We start from the raw sequence: 12416 nt of genomic DNA, 5'->3' as shown, positions 1-12416 counted from the left end.
TTGTCCGGAACATCCGTAAAAATAGTCCATTTTTGAAAATTGTGCTAGAGCGCCACGATGATTTCCAAACTCATTTGTTTTAGTAATCTATGGCAGGAAGCAATGTTCCGTCTGATTTATTAGTGACCCCTGTGGCTTATACATCAGTAGGTGGAACATTCAAAAACATTTAAAAAACGATTAAAAGCACATTTGAATTCGTACTTGGTGGGTGTTTCGACTCATAAACCTGTGACCACTGTACTTGTTTGGTCCTCAGAGAATTCGGAATATTCGTAAACATGGGTAATTCAATAATAAATTACTATAGAATGTCCTGATTCTTTTCAAATTGATTTGTTCCAACAATTCACACTATGACCAGTACATAATTGATCAGATAGTCGTATAGTTGAATTACTGGCAAACCCATGGACATTATCGGTTACTTTTGTACATTTAATAAAAGAAGGAACATCTTTCACGTGACCTTTGATTTGACAGTTTTCATCATTATGATTAATATATTTCAACGTCAATCTCCCACCAACTCGAAACTAAGTTCGGGGCCTCGTGGTCGTGCGGCTAGTGTCACCGTGTAGGAAAAGATTTCGGCTGTGCCACTGGGCATTGCAAGTTAGTTCGTTGTCTAGTATCGTGTTTCGTTCAAAGAATGAATAACTCACTGGAAGCATTAAACGTGTCCGTATTTTTTTTTTACGTACGTTACTGTTATGACGATGTAACTAACCGGATAAAAATTTAACTACCTGAAGTCTAAAAATTTAAACAATTAAATTTTAAAATAGAGTCAGAGCATAATTATGGGTCACCCACAATTATGGGTCGAGTCGGTTCCATTTCAATAGGATGGCGAACTGACTGACTAATAATTGTTACAGAGTGACTCATAATTTTGCAATGACTGTTGTATCCTTTATAAAGAACCGCATAAGCATAATTTCTTATTCATGGTATTTTTTTTAACTTTTATTTTTTTTTATAAAATTTATTCGTCATAACACAAGGAACAAATTTGCTGAGAACACCATAATGATAAAAAGTAACAATTTTTGCTTTAGTTTTTTTGTATTCATGCATCGTTGAAATTCAACCTATCTGTGATTTTTGTATCAATAGTTATCATCGAAATTTTTCAATAGTTGCTGAAGATTAAAATGTGAAGAAATATCTGAGATATGGGAATCTAAAGTTGACTACATAGTTTGTAAGGGAAAACGGCTTTTAGGCATTTCTAATGTTCGATACTGTACGTAGGCTGATACAAAATTGATTTTCACTTTTTGTCCCCCCCCCCCTTCAAAAAAATTTGACTGGAATTTGAGGAGGCATTTTGAGGGGCAGATAAAAAATATTTATCAATTTTTTTTGTTTTTCTAAAAATTCTAAAACAGATCCGATGAGTTTTTAATATTTTTCAGATTAAATGCTTTATTATTTTTATCCCCACCCTCGACCAGCCAAAGGGTGGTGGGACAAAAAGTGAAATAAATATTTGTAACGGCCTTATAAGTGAAAATGTAGTCTACGTTATGTTTGATACAATAAATAAATAAATAAAATTACTTAAGTCGGTTCAAAAGTGTATCGGTCAAACGAACCGGTTCTTTTTGTCGTATGAACTTTTAAAAAAATATATTAGAGAACTTCAACGTTTCTCATACTAGACAATAGTATATTTTAACCGGTTTATAACTAGATTGGTATTACCTGCCAGTTTGCAAAATCTTTTAGTCTCGTTGATCTAGGGTGACGAAGGGTATTATCGGCATGTTTGTTCTCTTCGTCATGAAGGGTTTTTGTGGGCCAAATTGCCTGAAATTTTGGCATATAACTAAGCTTGGTTGGGAAGGATTTGAGGCCAACTCTGAGACCTAGAGGTTTCAAAAAACCCCTCATGACGAAGAGAACAAAACTGCCGAAAATACGTAAGTTTTCCTATCATTCTTCAAAAATATTTTTTTAATTTTACATAGCATAAGTGGAACATTTTTTTCTTTTCAAAAGTTCAATCGGATTAGCGAACCGGTTTTCCTTATCACTTTTTTTGGTCCTATGTTTAATCGATCATTAAAATAAATTATTAATCTCAAACAGTTATCAAGCGGTACAGCAAAATTATTTTACCCGTTCACTATTTATTATTTTAATGAACCGGTTCCCACAATCATGTTTTCTTGTCGAATGGGCATCCATTTATTATTGTAATACGCAAAATATCACCATAATACTAGTCAGATAAAATTCTTGATTTTACCGGTTAAAAATGAACCGTTTTAGCGAACCGGTTTTTGAAATAACTTATTTTATTATTTTTCTGGAAGGTCTGCCATGAAAAGTGATAAAACTTCAACTATCGACAAGAGAAATAATTTAAATATTTTCACCGGTTCAGAAAACGAATCAGTTAAACGAACCGGTTCAACAAATAATGTATTCTCCACTCTTTTATCATCATAATATGTAGAACATCAGCATAATACCAGTTGCACGAAATTATTGATTTTACCGGTTTAAAAGTGAACCGGTTGAGAAAACCGGTTCACACAAACACATATTTTATACAAGTGTTCAATCTCCCATGAGAATAAATTATGAAAACTGAACGATTCCCAATCGGGACAACAAAATATTTTTTACCGGTTCAAAAGTGATTTAGAAATTCTTCTAAGCGTTGATTTTAGAATACTTGAATTGATTCGTTCAGGAACACTACCAAGAATTTCTTCAGGATTTTTTTCCAAAATGTATCAAGGAATCTTTCAAAAATTCCTTCAAGGATTATTTTACCTTGAAAATTCTTTCAAGCATTCCTTCAGGAATACCTCTCCGGATCCCTTCATAAAGTCCTTCAAGGATTATGTCATGAAGTCCTTCAACGAATCCTTCGGATGTACCTTAAGGAATTTCTCCAAGGATCCTTTTAGAGACTTCTCAAAGAAATAATGTTGCAGGAGTTCCTCATGGAAAATATCTTTGATGAATTTCTGAGATCATGCTTGATCACGTATGGCTCTTCAATGGATCCATGTGAGATTTTTGAAGGAATTTCGGAGGAATTCCTGAAAGAATCCTTGTAGAAATGCTTGCAGGAATTTTTGGAAGAAATTCTAAAGGAATCCTCGAAGAATCTTCTAGATGAATTCTAAGATGTATTCGGAAAGAATCATTAGGTTGATTTTGGAAATATCGTACAGTACTATGAAGTAGTAGTAGAAGTACTAGATGTTTTATGAGGAATTTCGTAAAGGATTCCTGAAGAAATTTTACAAGCGAAAGGAGTTCTAGAAGAATCAATTATGAAATGCCTAGATTATTTTTCAAAGATATCAATGGCATGAATCCCAAAAAATTCCTCTCAAGTTCGTTGATGCAAAGCAAAAAACAATTTTCGAAAGAATTCCCACAGATTTCAGTAGATAAATTTCTGCTGGAAGCCTTGGGGGAATTTCTTTAAGACCCCCTAAGCGAATTGGCACAGGAATCCTTTGGAGATGAATGTACCCTTGTAGGATTATCTGAAGGAAAACTTTGAGAAATTCCTGAAGGAATCTTTGTAACATAGCTTGAAAAATTCTTGAAAAAAAAGATTAAATATTTATTAGTTTTTCTTGAAAGACTCATGAACGAATTGTGAAAGAGGAATTTAAAAAATTGCGTAATCTTTGGACGATTTCATACAGTAATTATTGGATGAATTTCTGAAGAAATCTTTGAACAATGCTTCGTAAGAAATACTTGAAAGGACTTGACTTTAAGAATACCGCTTGAGGCATTGCAAAAAGAACCCTTGCAGAAATTTCTAAAACAAATCGTGAAGGAATTTCTAAAATAAAATCTGGGAGGAATTTGTTAAGAAGTCTTTGAAGTAATTCCTTGATGAATCGTAAAAAAAATCTCATGGAGTTCCTCGTTTGGAACAAATGCTTGATGGAATCGTTAAAAAAAATTTCCTTAAAGCTTCGTGAAGGAAATCCGGACAAAATTGGTGTTATCGTTAAGTAAATCTTTAATGGTATCAATAGACGGAAACCTTGGAAGAATACCTAAAGAATTCATTGAAAGAATTCCAAAAAAATTTTTTGGAGGAATTTCTGAGAGAATTCTTGAAAGAATTCTTACAATTTTTATTAGAATTTTCCTTCGGAAATTTTTTTGCATTTTTTCCAGTAATTGCTTTGGAAATCCGTGCAGCAATTCGTTAAAGAATACCTTTGAAAATGTATTTAATTTATTCTGAAAATTTCCTTCAGAAATTGGTTTGGGAATTCCTCAAGTATTTTTTTTCTGCATTCATTTTTCATTATTTTTAAATAAATTCTTTGGCAATTCTTTCGAAAAATATCTCAGCTATTGTGTTCGCAATTTGGTAAAAATATGCAAGATTTTTTTTTTGGGAATTCGATTATAAGTTTCATAGAAAATTCCTAAGACAACTCTTTTGAGAAATTGTTTGGCAATTCCTTTTGAAATTTCTTTAATCAGTTACATATCGGAAATGCTTCAAAAATGGCTTTGCAAACTTTTTCAGATTTTTTTTCCACGGAAATTTCTTTGAAAATTCCATTCACAATTTCTCGTTGTTTTTTTTTAATTCGTTTGGAAAGTCCTCTGGTAATTACTTTGGGAATAACTTCAACACTCTTCTTGAATTTTCTGCCGGGAAATTCCCACGGAATTTGGTTGGGTAATTCATTTGGCATTTTCTTTAGAAATGCATTCGGCGAATTTCCTGTGAGCTAACCCGAGAACATTTTTCATATTACCTTTGGCGGATTTTTTTGGCAAAACGTTTGGAAATCCTTTTAGCATTTTTTTTTTAATTCCTATAAGATTATTTTTGGGATTTTCTTGCACATTTTTTTTAACTATTTCGGCAATGTCTTTGAAATTTGATTCGGTAACTCATTCGGAAAGGTATGGGCAATAATATTCGAAATTGATGTAGGTTTATATTTTAGAAAGTATCTTCGGCATTACTTTTCGAAATACTTTGGGAGCTTCAGAAATTTATCAGGCAACCCCTGCGGAATTCCTCTCAGCAATTTCATTGGAAGTTTCACCGGCAGTCCCTTTGCTAATAAACCTGACAAGACAAGTATTTTTGTAATTCTTTCAATAGTTCCTTTGAAAATTCACTCGGCAGGTAATTCGTTTGTAAATTGAAGCGGTAATTTTAGAAAATGTCTCCGGTAATTCTCAGAAAATTTGAGGTTCTTTGAGATACACTCTTGCGAATTAACGAAAAAAAACAAGAATTTACAATGGAACTGCTGAAGATTTTTTTTTTTTCATATAACTTTACTATCGAGAGCCGAAAGCCGAAAAAAATCTCAAAAGAATTATCCAAGAAAAATGTTTGAAGGAATACCAATAGAATTTCATTGGGGAATTTCTGTGAGAATTGAAAGATTTCTTACATTTATTTTAAAATTTGAATCTGTTGAATCCTTGGAGAAATGGCAAGAGAATTTATTGGATGAACTATTAAAGAAACCTTTGCAAAAAGTACTGAAGGAAGTTTGGGAAATTTGAAGAAATATTTGAGAAATTCTTGGAAAAATCCCGTAGGAATTCTTGAAGCGATTCCTGAAGAATCCTCGATGGAAATCCTAAATGAAATCTTAAACTTCCATTAATCACTTAAAAGATGCTTCAAGGCATCCTTAAAGAATTCTTGAAGAAAGTGGCAAAACAGTAATACTTGGAGAAACTTCTGAAGAAATTATTCGATTTTATCTTATCAAATCAGGTGCCTGTTCCTTTACTATAGTATATTTATAATATCTATGTCTATAATATCTATAATATATTTTCATTCTGCTGAAAACAAAGGAATGAAGCGCTTTTTTGATTTTTGTTAGAAGTAGGTACGAATAATAACGAAAATCACGTAATCAATCGGTGAGGTAATCGATTTGTTTTCGAATATTATGAATTTGGGATTGTATGATTAATAAGGCACGTTGACCCTACTAGGAATCCTTAGAGATTGTTTTAAACGAATTTTCGGAAGAATTTTTGGAGCAATCAATCATAAATCCTGAAGAAATTTCTGACTGAGATGCTTGATAGAAACTTAGAATGATTTTTCAAAGGGTTTTGTGAAAGAATCTTGTCAAAAGTCACAATAGATATTTTTATAAGATCTCCTAGAGGAATTCTAGCGAAAATTCCTGAAGAAATCCTTGGGGAAATTCCTAGAGTAGATGGATATTAAAGAACTCGTTGGAAGAAATCCAGAACGATTTTTGGAAGGATTTCTACGAAAGTTCCTCAAAGAATTTTCTTAGAGGAACTTCTGTAGGGATCCTTGAAGGTTTTTTTTAATTATTATCCAACGGCTTCTTTGGAAATTTCTTAGAGGATATCTAGGATGAATCTCTTAATAAAACTTTAGAGATACTCCTGAATCCCTGCAGATTTTTTTTTTTTTTGAAAAAAAGCGTTGCGGTAATTATTGGAGGAATCCTTGGAGGATTTTCTAAAGGAATCCTTGGAAGAAATTCTTAAGAAATCTTCAAAGGAACGCCAAGATGAGTAATGAATGCTTGAGGAAATGCCAAGATATATTCTTGGATGTATCTCTGGAGAGTGCTTGACTTCCGTGGAAAAATCATTTAAGGGATATTTGGAGGATCTCCTGAAACAAACCATGGAGGAATGTTTGAAGAAATTCTAGAAGGACTTCTCTTCCTCTGACGGAATTCCGATGTAATTTCTTGGAAAATATCTGGTTCCAAAAAAGTCATTGGAAAACTTTTGTAGTGTTTTTTTTTTAGAATTTCTTAAGAATTATTTGATCTTATAGATGAATCCTCAGAGATGTTATTGAATCCCTGATGGACTTCCTGAATAGATGTTTCGATCAACGATCAAAAAACGATCAAATCTGACTATACATGTCAATGGTTGCTACTCCGTGATTGATCTGAGCTGGTACCAATTGCACTGAGATCCAAATGAATAAGGGCTGGGACACTCCACTTATTCTCAAAGAGCAATTCTAGCAGCTCATACATTTTGGATCAATAACGGCGCCGGCCATGTCCTTATAGTCAGTTGGAAAGGGAAAGGAATGTTAGAGTGTGCTGGTTGTTGCTACTAAAGACCGAGATCACCTCTGCATCCCCACAACCAGCACGGACTGGGGTATCTGTTAGACTGAAAGGATGGGAGATCTGGGAGTCACCGTTGGGTCGGTGATGCGATCCATGGATATGGGGTTATTTATAGTGTTCGTAAGGTGATAGATTGTGTGGTGAATGAGGTGAATAAGGTCAAGCGGCACAGCACGCTTTGGTTGCATAACTTGTAGGCGTTATATACACTGTGCTGCGAGTGGAAATTGGAAGGGAGGGAAACGACTTTTTTCCAATTCGTTTCTGGTACTAGCGATGGCTATGAACATACATGAGTTGTATATATAGAGAAGAGAGAGAGAGGAAGTGGATAGAAAGATACAAAGTAGGATGAAAGGGACGGGCCAGGGATTGGACCCATGACCTTTTGCATATGAATCAGAAGCGGTAGCCACTAGACCACCAAGCCCGTCTGATGGACTTCCTGAATAGATGTTTCCAGAAATACTTTATAAATCCTTTCTATCCATCTTTCAAAGTACTCTACTTTTGAAAACATGCTCGGAGACAACACTGTAAGAATACCTGATGGAGTGTTTAGCGAAATACTGAATGACACACTTGCGTTAACCACTTGAAAGATTCTTGAGGACAAATTATTATCCAGAACTTCCTAAAGGATTACTTGATGAAATTTCTTAATAAATTCGACATTATTCTTACAAAATAATCTCATTGATGAAACTCCGGGATGTATCCTTGCAGAAATCCCCGAAGAAATTCATAAAAGAATACAGAAAATAATTTTTAACCTTGCGTCAGTCAGTTGGGCACCACCACCAGCATCACGCTAATGCTGAGTTCGAAAGTCGAGATTTTTCAAAGTTTTGTACAGAATACAAAATACGGCGTGACCATTTGAGGATCATTAGAAGGATAAACTTATCGTAGTAAAATATGTACATCTGTAATTTTCATGGGGCCCACAAATTTGGATCCGCATCGGGCCCCCAAATTCCTAGCTACGCCACTGTACCCGCGTACAACATTTCAAGTCAATTGGTTCAAAGTTGATTGAGTTATAATGGAAAACAGATGAATATAGAAGCCACCGCCCAAGTGGCGCGATACCCTATATAAAACACTGTGCTGTGAGAAAGTGACTTTTCAACCGTTTCTGGTTCTGGCGATGAATATGAACATATCAGTTGTAGGGGGAAATGGACGGGCCAGGGATTGAACCAGGACCTTCTGCATACGAATCAGAAGCGGTATCCATTAGACCATCAAGCCCGTCTTTTCTGAGCGAACTGTGCTAGAAGTTGAAAAGGGATTAATCGAGCAGCAATATAATCACAGAGGACAGACGTCTTTCTTTGCTTTCTGCCTTGTGTAAAACTTTGTAACGGTTATATCAGAGTAAGTGGTTATGCCCATATAGCCGAGGCGGTAAACGCACGGGTATTCAGCATGACCATGCTGAGGGTGACGGGTTCGATTCCCGGTCGGTCCAGGATCTTTTCGTAAAGGAAATTTCCTTGACTTCCTTGGGCATAGAGTATCTTCGTGCCTGCCACACGGTATACGCATGCAAAATGGTCATTGGCAGAGGAAGCTCTCAGTTGATAACTGTGGAAGTGCTCATAGAACACTAAGCTGAGAAGCAGGCTTTGTCCCAATGAGGACGTTACGCCAAGAAGAGAGAGAGAGAAATCCAGCGTGCTGAGCGATGGACTGGTGGAAATCTAGTGACCCATGTATTTGGCTTGAAAACCCCATACACAAACTTAAACTCATTTGTGTCAGCTTAGTTTTTCCAATACAGTGGTTTTTCGGTTTAATCACGATCAAAAAAAAATTACCGTCAAATGGGGTAACTTGCAACACTTTTCGACTTTGAAGCAATATCATTGAAAATCCAAACATTTGAAACATCCTGTGAAGCATCGTGTACGCTAATTACCCCGAGTAGCATACTATGCAGCACTTGGTTTACGAAAATACGTTGCCACCTAATCAGGAGGTGCGAAATACATGCTTGTTGCAAGTTTCCCCATCTGTGGGGTAACTTGCAACATAGGACATGAAGCTAAGTTAGCTATCATTAAACAGCACTAACATTCTAATCTTATCTAATCTAATCCAACACATGCGCAGCCAGTACAAGAAAGCATCCTGGAAAATAATCGGGTTAGATTACGCCCAATTATTTTTCTTGTCATTATTGATGCTTGCAGCATATCAACGATATGATACAAGCGTCAAAGCGGCCAGGCCTACTGCGCAGCGTTTACCGCAAAGATGATTCCTAGAAGCGTTTCGATGCCAATAAACTTTCGTTTAACATCGAATCACTTTTCGAATCTTCAGGGAAGGAAGGATGCGTGGACATACCGTACCAAACGCTCCGAGATTGTAAATAACATCATATTGTTACATAATGATTATTTTAGTGAAATATGAAAGCACGAAACATTCTCACCAAGTTTGTCGCAATCCATTTGACACCTCACTATTTTTGTGCCAGTCACATTTTGGGGGATACCGGGACACTGTTGGTAACTGCTTGAAAATAATCACGGAACGAAAACACTCGCGAACCTGATTATTATACGAATGTTCTCAAGATTTTCTGGTGACACTCACAACAGCAGCACTAACATTCTAGCATTTAGTCGTATTGTAAAATTTTGATGTTATGCATGAAACATACCATGAAAAGATGTATACTAACCAATTGACATTCCAAGCAACACACATGTTATATAAAAGTTTCGACAGCGCAAGTTTTGGTTGTATTGAAGTTTATTTTACGTAATTTCAACACAATGTTAGATTTACGTCAAATAAACTTACAACCAAAACTTGCGCTGTCGTAACTTTATTATAACATGTGTGTTGCTTGGGATATAATTTTTCATGAAAGGATTGATAGTTATTGCAAGCGAGAGTATATCGTTTAGCAACAGGTCTCACGTCCCTCAAACACAAAATATATATGATTCTCTTGACTTAGCACTCATTACAAAATATCAACAATGATTATTGTCATTTCTTGAAAAGGTAGAGTGAGTCATCTTCAAGTAGTTTTCAGTTTGAAGTGGTGTTTGGCAATTTCAGCTAAATTAACATGATTGAAACACATCTATTCTACTTTTTAAATTTCAAACTCGCTAATTTGGGTATTAAACTGAAATAATTTACTCCATCTAGGTTCAGACTTGATATTGGTGATCATAAACAAAAATTGAACTTTTATGATGATGAAACATGAATGAAACTTCAAAATGTGGTATTTCTCAACAATGTTTGAAGGTCACGTGCAAAAAAATGTAAAAAATGAATTGTCATTTGAAAATGAACGCGTTACGTTATCAATAAATGATCAATTTCGGTTATTTCTGTCAAGTATATCGTGAAATGAAGATAAATAATGGAAGGTTACGTCAAATTCAACTGTTGCAAGTTACCCCATAGTGGTTGTCGAATATAATAATGATTTTTTGCATTACTTAGTCGATAAGTTTATCAAACTTTTATCGCTTAGCTAAGCTTACTATTAGGTACCCTAACTGCAAGCAAGGTCACCAGACTTATCGCACTTACCATAAGGGAGAGGTCAAGCACGATTTTCATACTTGTTTTTATGGCATAAAATGAGCAATCCGTTTTAACAGTGTAGCTAAACCATTAACAAAGAAACAAAGCTAATTTTTATACTAAATCGATCTTTGATACACATAATCTCTATAACCGAAATAGTAGGGCATACTAGTTTTTATTATTATTAGAAAATGCTTTATATTTAGTGTATGTCATCGTGTTGCAAGTTACACCGCTGTTGCAAGTAACCCCGTTTGACGGTACCGTGATATAAACGAAACCGTGAATTTGGTGAAACGAGAATACAATGTAATTTTTTTATTCAAAACCGTTCAGCTGTAAAATATATGAGTCGTGGTTCACATTTTTAACAGTTTTGGTGGACAGGGCAATGCTGTATTGGTTTTATTTTGATTTCAGAATGTTTTAGAACAAGTGTGATAAAAACGAAACGGAAACCGTGATTAAATCGAATAGAAAACCATGAATTTAAAAAAAAAACGACTAGTGATTAAACCGAAACGCCACTGTAATTGAGCTGGATCTTTCACAAATTGTTCCTCTAGCCAAAGGCACAATTATATGGGTGCCTCATGAGACTTTCGTCATTTTTGCATTTGGACCAGTCAAATGACCATTCCGGACACTACCGATAGTCAAACGTGTGATTATGAGCTCTTTTTAGTTGAACCAGGTGTCCGGTGGCCACAGTGGCCAAATCCGGATTCCTCCATGAGTTTTCTATACTAGACATGTGCCCCATTCATTTATGCCTAAGATATCCAATATCCATAGTCGGTCAACTCGCTGATTTGTGCGAGCCGTCCAAACTTTGGGATCCAAAACCTCAAGGATTTATTTGTAACTTTTTCTTATGGACTAAGGAAGGTTAAGAACGATCATTGGTGAATGGTGGCGGACAGGAAATGGTCCACATTTTGCTTTCGGACGACATTTAGTGCACATCCTGGAAATACCTAGACCAGTGTTTCCCAAACTGTTAAGAGGTATCGTCCCCTTGGAGCTTGAGAAAAACTTTTTCGCCCCCCAAAATGAGATATATGTATTATTTTTATGAAAAAAGGCTGAAACTTAGTTGAGCTGAAGCCCTCAAACACCCACTATTTGACACTACTGTGGGAAACTGATATTTAATGTATCTAAATTAGTATCTCTCTTATTAAAAAAAAACGCATTATTGCATGTATAACAATACATTTTGAAATCATGTTTGTGCTACACATATTCTTGAACAAAAACGAGCAAACAGAACGGACTGTAAACATTTACGAAAACTCGTTATCTTACACCAGATATTGTACTAGTGTTTTTGAAAAGGGTTCTCCTACAGGTGGGATATTGCAATACAATTTTAAAAATATTTTTAATACAGAAAGAACAAATCAGGAATATATCTGTGTATTTTCAAATGTAGTCAGCTTTTCAAAGTAAATGCAAATAATGAAAATCCAGTATAAATTGGAGAAACTTCTATTGTCAAATAAGTAAATATGCAACAGTCATTACTCGGTTTTGAGGAAAATCAACGCTGTATTCGTGAAAAAAATCAAAATAGCTACTAGTAATAAGTTTGAAATTTTCAAACAATGTGTGATAGCTCCCATCCAAAACGTGTTCTGAAATTCGTCTGAAACATCATGATTTTCATTGAAAATTCCATGCAAAAAAGCGCACATGAATTAAAAACAAAACTTTCTCATCAAGTAAAAA

At 35.0% G+C, this 12416-nt stretch overlaps 1 protein-coding gene across 9 annotated transcripts in view; it reads left to right on the top strand.

The window, feature by feature from the left end:
- Positions 1–12416, top strand: part of LOC115263576 (bromodomain-containing protein DDB_G0270170) — a 446118-nt gene that overhangs the window by 334721 nt on the left and 98981 nt on the right. The gene's annotated exons all lie outside the window — the stretch shown is intronic.

Source organism: Aedes albopictus, chromosome 1 (genome assembly GCF_035046485.1).
Source record: "Aedes albopictus strain Foshan chromosome 1, AalbF5, whole genome shotgun sequence".
In the NCBI taxonomy this organism is placed as follows: Eukaryota; Metazoa; Arthropoda; class Insecta; order Diptera; family Culicidae; genus Aedes; species Aedes albopictus.
This window is presented reverse-complemented; position numbering and strand designations above follow the sequence as displayed.